This window comes from Giraffa tippelskirchi, chromosome 2 (assembly GCF_054371585.1).
Source record: "Giraffa tippelskirchi isolate mGirTip1 chromosome 2, T2T-mGirTip1v1.2.pri, whole genome shotgun sequence".
In the NCBI taxonomy this organism is placed as follows: Eukaryota; Metazoa; Chordata; class Mammalia; order Artiodactyla; family Giraffidae; genus Giraffa; species Giraffa tippelskirchi.
This window is the reverse complement of record NC_137276.1, coordinates 213,850,122-213,859,512: the sequence shown is the minus strand read 5'-3', so window position 1 is coordinate 213,859,512 and position 9,391 is coordinate 213,850,122.

The window sequence follows — 9,391 nt, the reverse complement described above, 5'->3', positions numbered from 1 at the left end:
AGCTTCCCACATTTTAAAGTATTTAGCACAGTACTTAGCATGTAGTAGGCAGTCCATAAAAGTGTAGTTAAATAGTAATCTAAATCCATGGACAAAAAAAAAAACAAAAAAAAAACTTTTCCCTCTACCCACCCATCCTGGTGGCTCAGAGGGTAAAGCATCTGCCTGCAATGCAGGAGACCTGGGTTTGATCCCTGGGTCAGGAAAATCCCTTGGAGAAGGAAATAGCAACCCACTCCAGTACTCTTGCCTGGAAAATCCCTTGGACAGAGAAGCCTGGTAGACTACAGTCCATGGGATCGCAAAGAGTTGGACACGACTTAGCAACTTCACTTTCACTTCACCCAAGCAGAATATATGGTGATATAGACACCCACACAGGAAGACTAAGGGTGAGTTCATGTTCAAAGACACAAATTGGGCCAGATTTGTATAAGTCGGGTTTGAAATGGAATAAAACAAAACAATACAAGTTGTGTTTCTGTTTACAAGTAGAAAGTTCAAGAGAAAATTGCTAGACTTCTAACAGTAAGAAAAACCTGGATAATACACAAAATTTTATACTTAAACATATCACAGATCATTGAGGAGACTTATCATTCTGTATAGTCTGTTCTATTATATCTGATGCTTTTAGAGAATGTGTATTGTATAAATAAATTTTGCTAGATAAGTAATAGGAAACAGAAGTCTATTATTTAACTGAATATCTCCTTCAGTATAAGAAAACCATGCTCTGCCATACAGAAAAAATATATTCCTTGTTAAAAACCCTGGCTATATGACATAATATCACAAAAATGTAGCTGAATTTCCATTTACTGTGATACAATGTAAAGCACATTACTTGCAATATATAAAATGAAATATAATAAATAATGCATTAATTCTATGCAATATGTAATATGTAATATATAATGAATCCAAGTCATATCTTAATATATAACATAATACTACATGTGGAACATGTAATTTATTTCCTTTATTAACAGGCATCTTTGCTGTCCGGTGTATGTCTCTAGGCTACAGTGTTCTTCTTTAGCTTATACATCTATCATTTATTTGCTTTTCTTATATTTTAATACAATTTATTTCATATCATTTAAAAGTTTATATGAAATAAAGTTTAGTGATAACTAAATTAAAAATTAAAAAAAAACAAAAACAAAAAACAACAGCACATGTTCCAAAGAGTCGATTGGAGAGAGTTCAAAGGTAGGGCCAATTTAAAGTCTTAGAGGCAGTTCAGAGAAATCAACAGGAGATAATAGACATTACTGCCTTTCATGAATCTAAAAGGAAATGGTCCAAAAAGAGCTGGGTGTATGAGAGAGGGCAGCCCCAAAAAAGTTGTACCTTTGGTAGTCAGCCACTATCAACTACAGCCTTCATGGAGGAGGGACAATCAAGGGTAGTGAGTAGAAAGAAAAAACTCTTTTGCTTTCAGTATTAATGTGCTTGCACCTCACCATAACAAAATATCTAAGATTTGGGCTGTTTAATGAAATTTTTTTTTTTTTCCTTTTGGGTGCAAGGCATGTGGCATCTTTAGTTCCCCCACTAAGGATTAAACCTGTGCCCCCTGAAGCAAAATCACAGAGAGTTAACTGCTGGACTACCAGGGAAGTCCAACAGCAAACTTTTATTTTCTCATAATTCTGGGGACTTAGATGTCTGAACTCAAAGTGTTGGCAAAATTGGCTTCTTCTGAGACTTCTGGCTTCACGTGCCTTTGTCTGTGCATTTACATCCCTGGAATCTCCCCTTGATGTTCTAATTTCCTTTTCTTATATTGACACAAGTCAGATTGCATTAGATCCCACCCTAAGGGCTTAATTTCTACTTATTTACCTCTTTAAATACCCCATCTTAACATTCTGAAGCACTGGGACTGAATTTTCAATATATGACTTTTGTGTGGACACAATTCAATCCATAGCACCCTCTAATTGTGAGTAACTCTCATTACCCAGGGAGAACACTGAGCACAAAAACCCTGCATGCTGTTTTTGGAGGTTGGGGGGCTTTTTGGAAAGGGCAATGGAAAATATTTAGCACTCTTGAGTAACATCTACTGCATTTGTTTTACCAAAGTATAAGCTAAAACATTTACTTTTATTATAAAATATAAAAATATTATAACACAACATTTCACTAAATTTGTTTAATAAAAATATAGTCTATCCATTTGAAACATCCTAATATTTCAATTTATTCACAAACTACGGAGCTCTATAATTTTTCTCTACCCTGCTATAAATTTCCAATAGCCAAGTGCAGTTACCTTTTTTCAACCTGTATTATCCTTCCATCCCGATATAGGATATTACCTCACAATGGTCATAGCAAACACCCTCTTCCAAAAATACAAGAGAAGACTCTACGTATGGGCATGACCAGATGGCCAACACTGAAATCAGATTGATTCTATTCTTTGCAGCCAAAGAAGGAGAAGCTCTATACAGTCAGCAAACACAAGACCGGGAGCTGACTGTGGCTCAGATCATGAACTCCTTATTGCCAAATTCAGATTTAATTGAAGAAAGTGGGGAAAACCACTACCCATTCAGGTATGACCTAAATCAAATCCCTTATGAATATACAGTAGAAGTGAGAAATAGATTTAAGGGACTAGATCTGATAGACAGAGTGCCTAATGAACTAGGGATGCAGGTTCGTGAAAATGTACAGGAGACAGGGATCAAGACTATCCCCAAGAAAAAGAAATGAAAAAAGGCAAAATAGCTGTTGGAGGAGGCCATACAAATAGCTCTGAAAAGAAGAGAAGCCAAAAGAAAAGGAGAAGAGGAAAGATAACCCATCTGAATGCAGAGTTTCAAAGAATAGCAAGGAGAGATAAGAAAGCCTTCCTCAATGATCAATACAAAGAAATAGAGGAAAACAATAGAATGGGAAAGACTAGAGATCTCTTCAAGAAAATTAGAGATACTAATGGAACATTTCATACAAAGATGGGCTCAATAAAAGACAGAAATGATATGGACCTAATAGAAGTAGAAGATATTAAGAAGAGGTGGCAAGAATATACAGAACTGTCCAAAAGAGATCTTGATGACCCAGATAATCATGATGGTGTGATCACTCACCTAAAGCCAGACATCCTAGAAAGAAAAGCCTAGTAGGCCTTAGGAAGCATCACGATGAACAAAGCTAGTGGAGGTGATGGAATTCCAGTTGAGCTACTTCAAATCCTAAAAGATGATGCTGTGAAAGTGCTGTATTCAACATGTCAGCAAATTTGGAAAACTCAGCACTGGCCACAGGACTGGAAAAAGTTGGTTTTCACTCCAATCACAAAGAAAGGCAATGCCAAAGAATGTGCAAACTACTGCGCAATTGCACTCTTCTCAAATGCTAGTAAAGTAATGCTCAAAATTCTCCAAACCAGGCTTTAGCAGTACGTGAACCATGACTTTCCAGATGTTCAAGCTGCTTTTAGAAAAGACAGAGGAACCACAGATCAAATTGCCAACATCTGTTGGATCATTGAAAAAGCAAGAGAGTTCCAGAAAAACATATATTTCTGCTTTATTGACTATGCCAAAGACTTTGTCTATGTGGATCACAATAAACTGTGGAAAATTCTGAAAGAGATGGGGATACCAGACAACCTGACCTGCCTCTTGAGAAACCTGTATGCAGGTCAGGAAGCAACAGTTAGAATTGGACATGGAACAACAGACTGGTTCCAAATAGGAAAAGGAGTACATCAAGGCTGTATATTGTCACCCTGCTTATTTAACTTATATGCAGAGTACATCATGAGAAATGCTGGGCTGGATGAAGCAAAAGCTGGAATCAAGATTGCCGGGAGAAATATCAATAACCTGAGATATGCAGATGACACCACCTTTATGACAGAAAGTGAAGAAATCTAAAGAGCCTCTTGATGAAAGTGAAAGAGGAGAGTGAAAAAGTTGGCTTAAAGCTCAACATTCAGAGAACTAAGATCATAGCACCTAGTCGCATCACTTCACAGCAAATAGATGGACAAACAATGGAAACAGTGAGAGACTTTATTTTCTTGGGGGGGTCTCCAAAATCACTGCTGATGGTGATGGCAGCCATGAAATTAAGAGAGGCTTGCTCCTTGGAAGAAAAGCTATGACCAACCTAGACAGCATATTAAAATACAGACAGAATACTTTGTCAACAAAGATCAGTCTAGTCAATGCTATGGTTTTTCCAGTAGTCATGTATGGATGTGATAGTTGGACTATAAAGAGGGCTGAGTGCAGAAGAATTGATGCTTTTGAACTGTGGTGTTGGAGAAGACTCTTGAGAGTCCCTGGGACTGCAAGGAGATCAAAAAAGTGAATCCTAAAGGAAATCAGTCCTGAATATCCTTTGGCAGGACTGATGCTGAAGCTGAAAATCTAATATTTTGGCCACCTGATGTGAAGAGCTGACTCATTTGAAAAGATTTTTATACTGGAAAAGATTGAGGGCAGGAGGAGAACGGGATGACAGAGGATGAGATGGTTGGATGACATCACCGACTCAACGGACATGAGTTTGGGTGGACTCCGGGCATTGGTGGTGGACAGAGAGGCCTGGCTTTCTGTGGTTCATGGGGTCGCAAGGAGTTGGACACGACTGATCGACTGTTCTGAACTGAGACATTTATTTTAACTTATTGACATCAATATTTCACACTATTCAACTCTTAAGTTATTCAAGAGTAGGCATCTTCTTGCTTCACCAATGTCTGTGCAACAGGCAGTCATTATTCTGCTGAATGTAAAACCCAAAATTTATTCTGGAACCATTGTAAAAATTAGGCTATTGTGATATCAGTTGCCTAATTCCATTCCAAGTGGAACGATATGTTCTAATTTAAATTGTTCTTTGTGATTAGATATTTGTTGCAAATTGCCATTTTCAGAGATTATATCTAAAGTGTCCAGAGAATCTATTTTTGCTAATTTGCCTCTCAGTTCTGTTTTGAAAATTCACTTAGAAGTGAAAAGAGGTGTCCTGCTGCAGTGAAGAAAAAAACCAGACTTTTGTAGTCCCAGTGGGATTCCCATGTGGCAATAGTGATAAAGAACCCCCCTGCTAATTCAGGAGACCTGAGAGACATGGATTGGGTCCCTGGTTTGGGAAGATCCTCAGAAGGAGAACATGGCAACCCACTCCAGTATTCTTGCCTGGAAAATTTCTTAGAGGAGCCTGGTTGGCTACAGGCCATAGGGTCACAAAGAGTCAGACATGACTAAAGCGACTCGCATACACACATGCACACCATTGGTATAAACTGACCATGCCACAGTGAGTTAGCCAGTTGAGGAGTAAGGTTTTGGTGAGTATATTTGCTGCTCAACTCCTGAGCACAAAGTCATAGAAAGTGCCTGTAGCAGAACTCAGGATACATTTTAGGAGCTTGCAAAGTCTTAGATTGGATCAGTTGAGTTCAGTTCAGTTCAGTCGCTCAGTTGTGTCTGACTCTTTGAGACCCCATGGACTGCAGCACGCCAGTCCTCCCTGTCTTTCACCAACTCCCGGAGTCCATTCAAACTCATGCCCATTGAGTCGGTGATGGCATCCAACCATCTCATTCTCTGTCGTCTCCTTCTCCTCCGGCTTTCAATTTTTCCCAGCATTAGGGTCTTTTCCAATGAGTCAGTTTTTCACATCAGGTGGCCAAAGTATTGGAGTTTCAGCCTCAGCATCAGTCCTTCCAATGAACACCCAGGACTGATTTCCTTTAGGATGGACTGGTTGGATCTCCTTGCAGTCCAAAGGACTCTCAAGAGTCTTCTCCAATACCACAATTGGATCACAAGACAGCAAAACAAACCTGTTTACAGATCTGAATAAATTTTTAACTCACAGTTTTAGAGAACCATTTTGGATTCACTGATATTCTGAAGAATTAGAGGCTAGAAAGAAAACATATATTTTTTAAATAAAAACCTATGTGCCAAATATTATATTGAGAGGCAGCTAACATTCCTTTTGTCTTACAGGCTAAAACTGTACTTGAGAGTGGGGAGGTCATTTTTCTAAATTTGCAGATCTAAAATATTTCATGTCAACTTTTACTACAAAATCTCATACAGTTGCCTACATTTTCTGCTCTTAATGAAATGTGTGATTTTTCACAAGTACAATATTTTTCTTCATTTTATTTAATATTTTATACTGCAAAGGCTAATACTGTCTTCTTTTGTATGATCCTCATGTACCCACCATGGGGCTTTATAAAGGACTCAGTCTTATTGTTTGATTGAAAGTGTCAAATAAGATCCTCCTCCTTAGCCAGAATTTAGCAAGATATGTGTGCACATAGTTGTATTAGCACTGAAAAAAAAAAAAAAGCGAAGTAGTTGGTTGTGTGATGTTCATAGGACGTGCAGACTGACTTAGCAAGAATTAATGAAGAGAAACACATAAGTTGGTAGAAGACATTTGGGGTAAACCAAGAAGTCAAAAGTTTCAAAAGCAAAAAAAAAAAAAAACTGTGTTAGTGACAACGTTTAATGCATAAATCATCCTTACATTGTATCAATTTTTCTTTAGCATGGCGTTGAATTGGACATTTCTGGTTCTATATATTATCTATATATAGGGCTTCCCAGATGGCAAGAGTGGTGAAGAATCTTACTGCCAATGCAGGAAACAAGAGACGTGGGTTCAATTTCTGGGTCAAGAAGATCTCCTGGAGAAGGGCATGGTAACGCATTTTATTATTTTACATTTAGCATGGCATTGAATTAGGTATTTCTGGTTCTATATATTATCTGTATATACTATTGTTAAATTAAATCTCAATTCTTATGCTTGGTGGTTGTGGAGATGCAAAAATAATGTATGTTCACAGATATATTGGTCTTATGCTAAAAAGCATACAATTTCTTGCTGTTGGTTTTCTTTCAGAAATATGATTAGGACTTTCCTGGTGGTCCAGTGGTTAAGAATGTGCCGCCAGTGCAGGAGACACAGGTTCGATTCCTGGTCCAGGAAGATTCCCACATGCAGCAGAGCAACTAGGCCTGTGTGCCACAACTGCTGAGCCCATGCTCTACCACGCTGCACAACAAGAGAAGCCACTGTAATGAGAAGCCCGTGCACCACAACTAGAGAGTAGCCCCTGATTGCTGCAATTAGAGAAAGCCTACACATAGCAGCGAAGACCCAGCACAGCTAAAAATAATAAATAAATAAAATAAAAATTAATAAATATGACTAAATCTCTAAAAAAGGAACAGTATTCCCTCTTCTGCATTTACTGTCAATGGACTCCTCATAATAAAAAATCATTGTCATCACCATCATCACTAACATGAATTGAGTATTCAGTGTGGGTTAGGAACTAAGTGCCTTGCCTATATTATTTCATTTAATTCTAACAGAGGCTAATAGGTTTCCCCCTTTTGGAAATGAAGAAATAGCCAACAGAAGGAGTTTGAGCAAAGTTACTTAGATTGTGAGTGGGAAAACTATATCCAAATCCAGGCATTCTAATTCCAGATATCATGCTTTTAACATTTACTGCTCTGCCTCTATCATGCCGAATATAAATTACACGGAAGAGTAGTGCTGTAAAGGACTATGGGATGAAAAGATGATGTGCTTCTTGAAAAGTCAAAATTCCATGAAAATCAAAAATAGGTGAATTTTTAAAATAACTGTCTTAGAATCCTTTAGAAGACAAAAAAAGAAGTAGAAAACAAAATTTCTTCATAAGATTCAGAAAAGAAAAAAAAAAACACCAATGGTGTTATGAATTAAATTGTGCTTTGCTAAAATTCATACATTGAAATTCTAACCTCTAGTACCTCAAAAGGTGACCTTATTTGGAGATGGGGCCTTTGAAGGGGTAATTAAGTTCAGTGGGGCCATTAGGGAGGTCCTGTGTGGATCACAATAAACTGGAAAATTCTTAAAGAGATGGGGATACCAGATCATCTGACCTGTCTCTTGAGAAACCTGTATGCAGGTCAGGAAGCAACAGCTAGAATTGGACATGGAAAAACTGACAGGTTCCAAATAGGAAAAGGAGTACATCAAGGCTGTATATTGTCACCCTGCTTATTGAACTTATATGCAGAGTACATCATTAGAAACACTGGGCTGGAAGAAACACAAGCTGGAATCAAGATTGCCGGGAGAAATATCAATAACCTCAGATATGCAGATGACACCAATCCTTATGGCAGAAAGTGAAGAAGATCTAAAGAGCCTCTTGATGAAAGTGAAAGAGGAGAGTGCAAAAGTTGGCTTAAAGTTCAACATTCAGAAAACTAAGATCATGGCATCTGGTCCCATCACTTCGTGGCAAATAGATGGGGAAACAGTGGAAACAGTGTCAGACTTTATTTTTTTGGGCTCCAAAATCACTGCAGTTGGTGATTGCAGCCATGAAATTAAAAGACGCTTACTCCTTGGAAGGAAGGTTATGACCAAACTAGATAGCAAATTTAAAAGCAGAGACATTACTTTGCCAACAAAGGTCCGTCTAATCAAGGCTATGGTTTTTCCGGTGGTCATGTATGGGTGTGAGAGTTAGACGATGAAGAAAGCTTGGAGCTGAAGAATTGATGCTTTTGAACTGTGGTGTTGGAGAAAACTCTTGAGAGTCCCTTGGACTGCAAGAAGATCCAACCAGTCCATCCTAAAGGAGATCAGTCCTGGGTGTTCATTGGAAGGACTGATGTTGAAGCTGAAACTCCAATACTTTGGCCACTTCATGCAAAGAGTTGATTCATTGGAAAAGACCCTAATGCTGGGAAGGATTGGGGGCAGGAGGAGAAGGGGACGACAGACGATGAGATGGCTGGATGGCATCACCGACTAGATGGACATGGGTTAGGGTAGACTCTGGGAGTTGGTGATGGACAGGGAGGCCTGGCGTGCTATGATTCATGGGGTCACAGAGTCGGACATGACTGAGCAACTCAAATGAACTGAGATGAACTGAACTGAACTGAGTCCAACCTGACTGGTGTCCTTGTAAGTAGAGGAGTGAATCATTCAGAGAGAGATGCCAGGGCCATGTGCACACAAAGAAAAAAAACACATGAGGATGAGAAAGCAGCCATCTGCAAACCAAATGCAGAAGCTTCAGAAGAAACCAAACCTGACTGCACCTTGATTGTTTTGACTTCTAGTCTCCAGAATTGTGAGCAAATAAATTTCTGTTGATTAAGGTATCTAGTCTGTGGTATTTCATATCACAGCTCTAGAAAACTAATACAAGTAACTTATAAGAAATAAAATTATTTTCAAATTCTTTGCTAGGTAGATATAGGACTTCCCAAGTGGCACTAGTGATAAAGAATTCACCTGCCAATGAAGGAGATGTAAGAGATGAGGGTTTGATCCTGGGTTGGGAAGATCCCCTGGAGTAGGAAATGGCAACCCACTC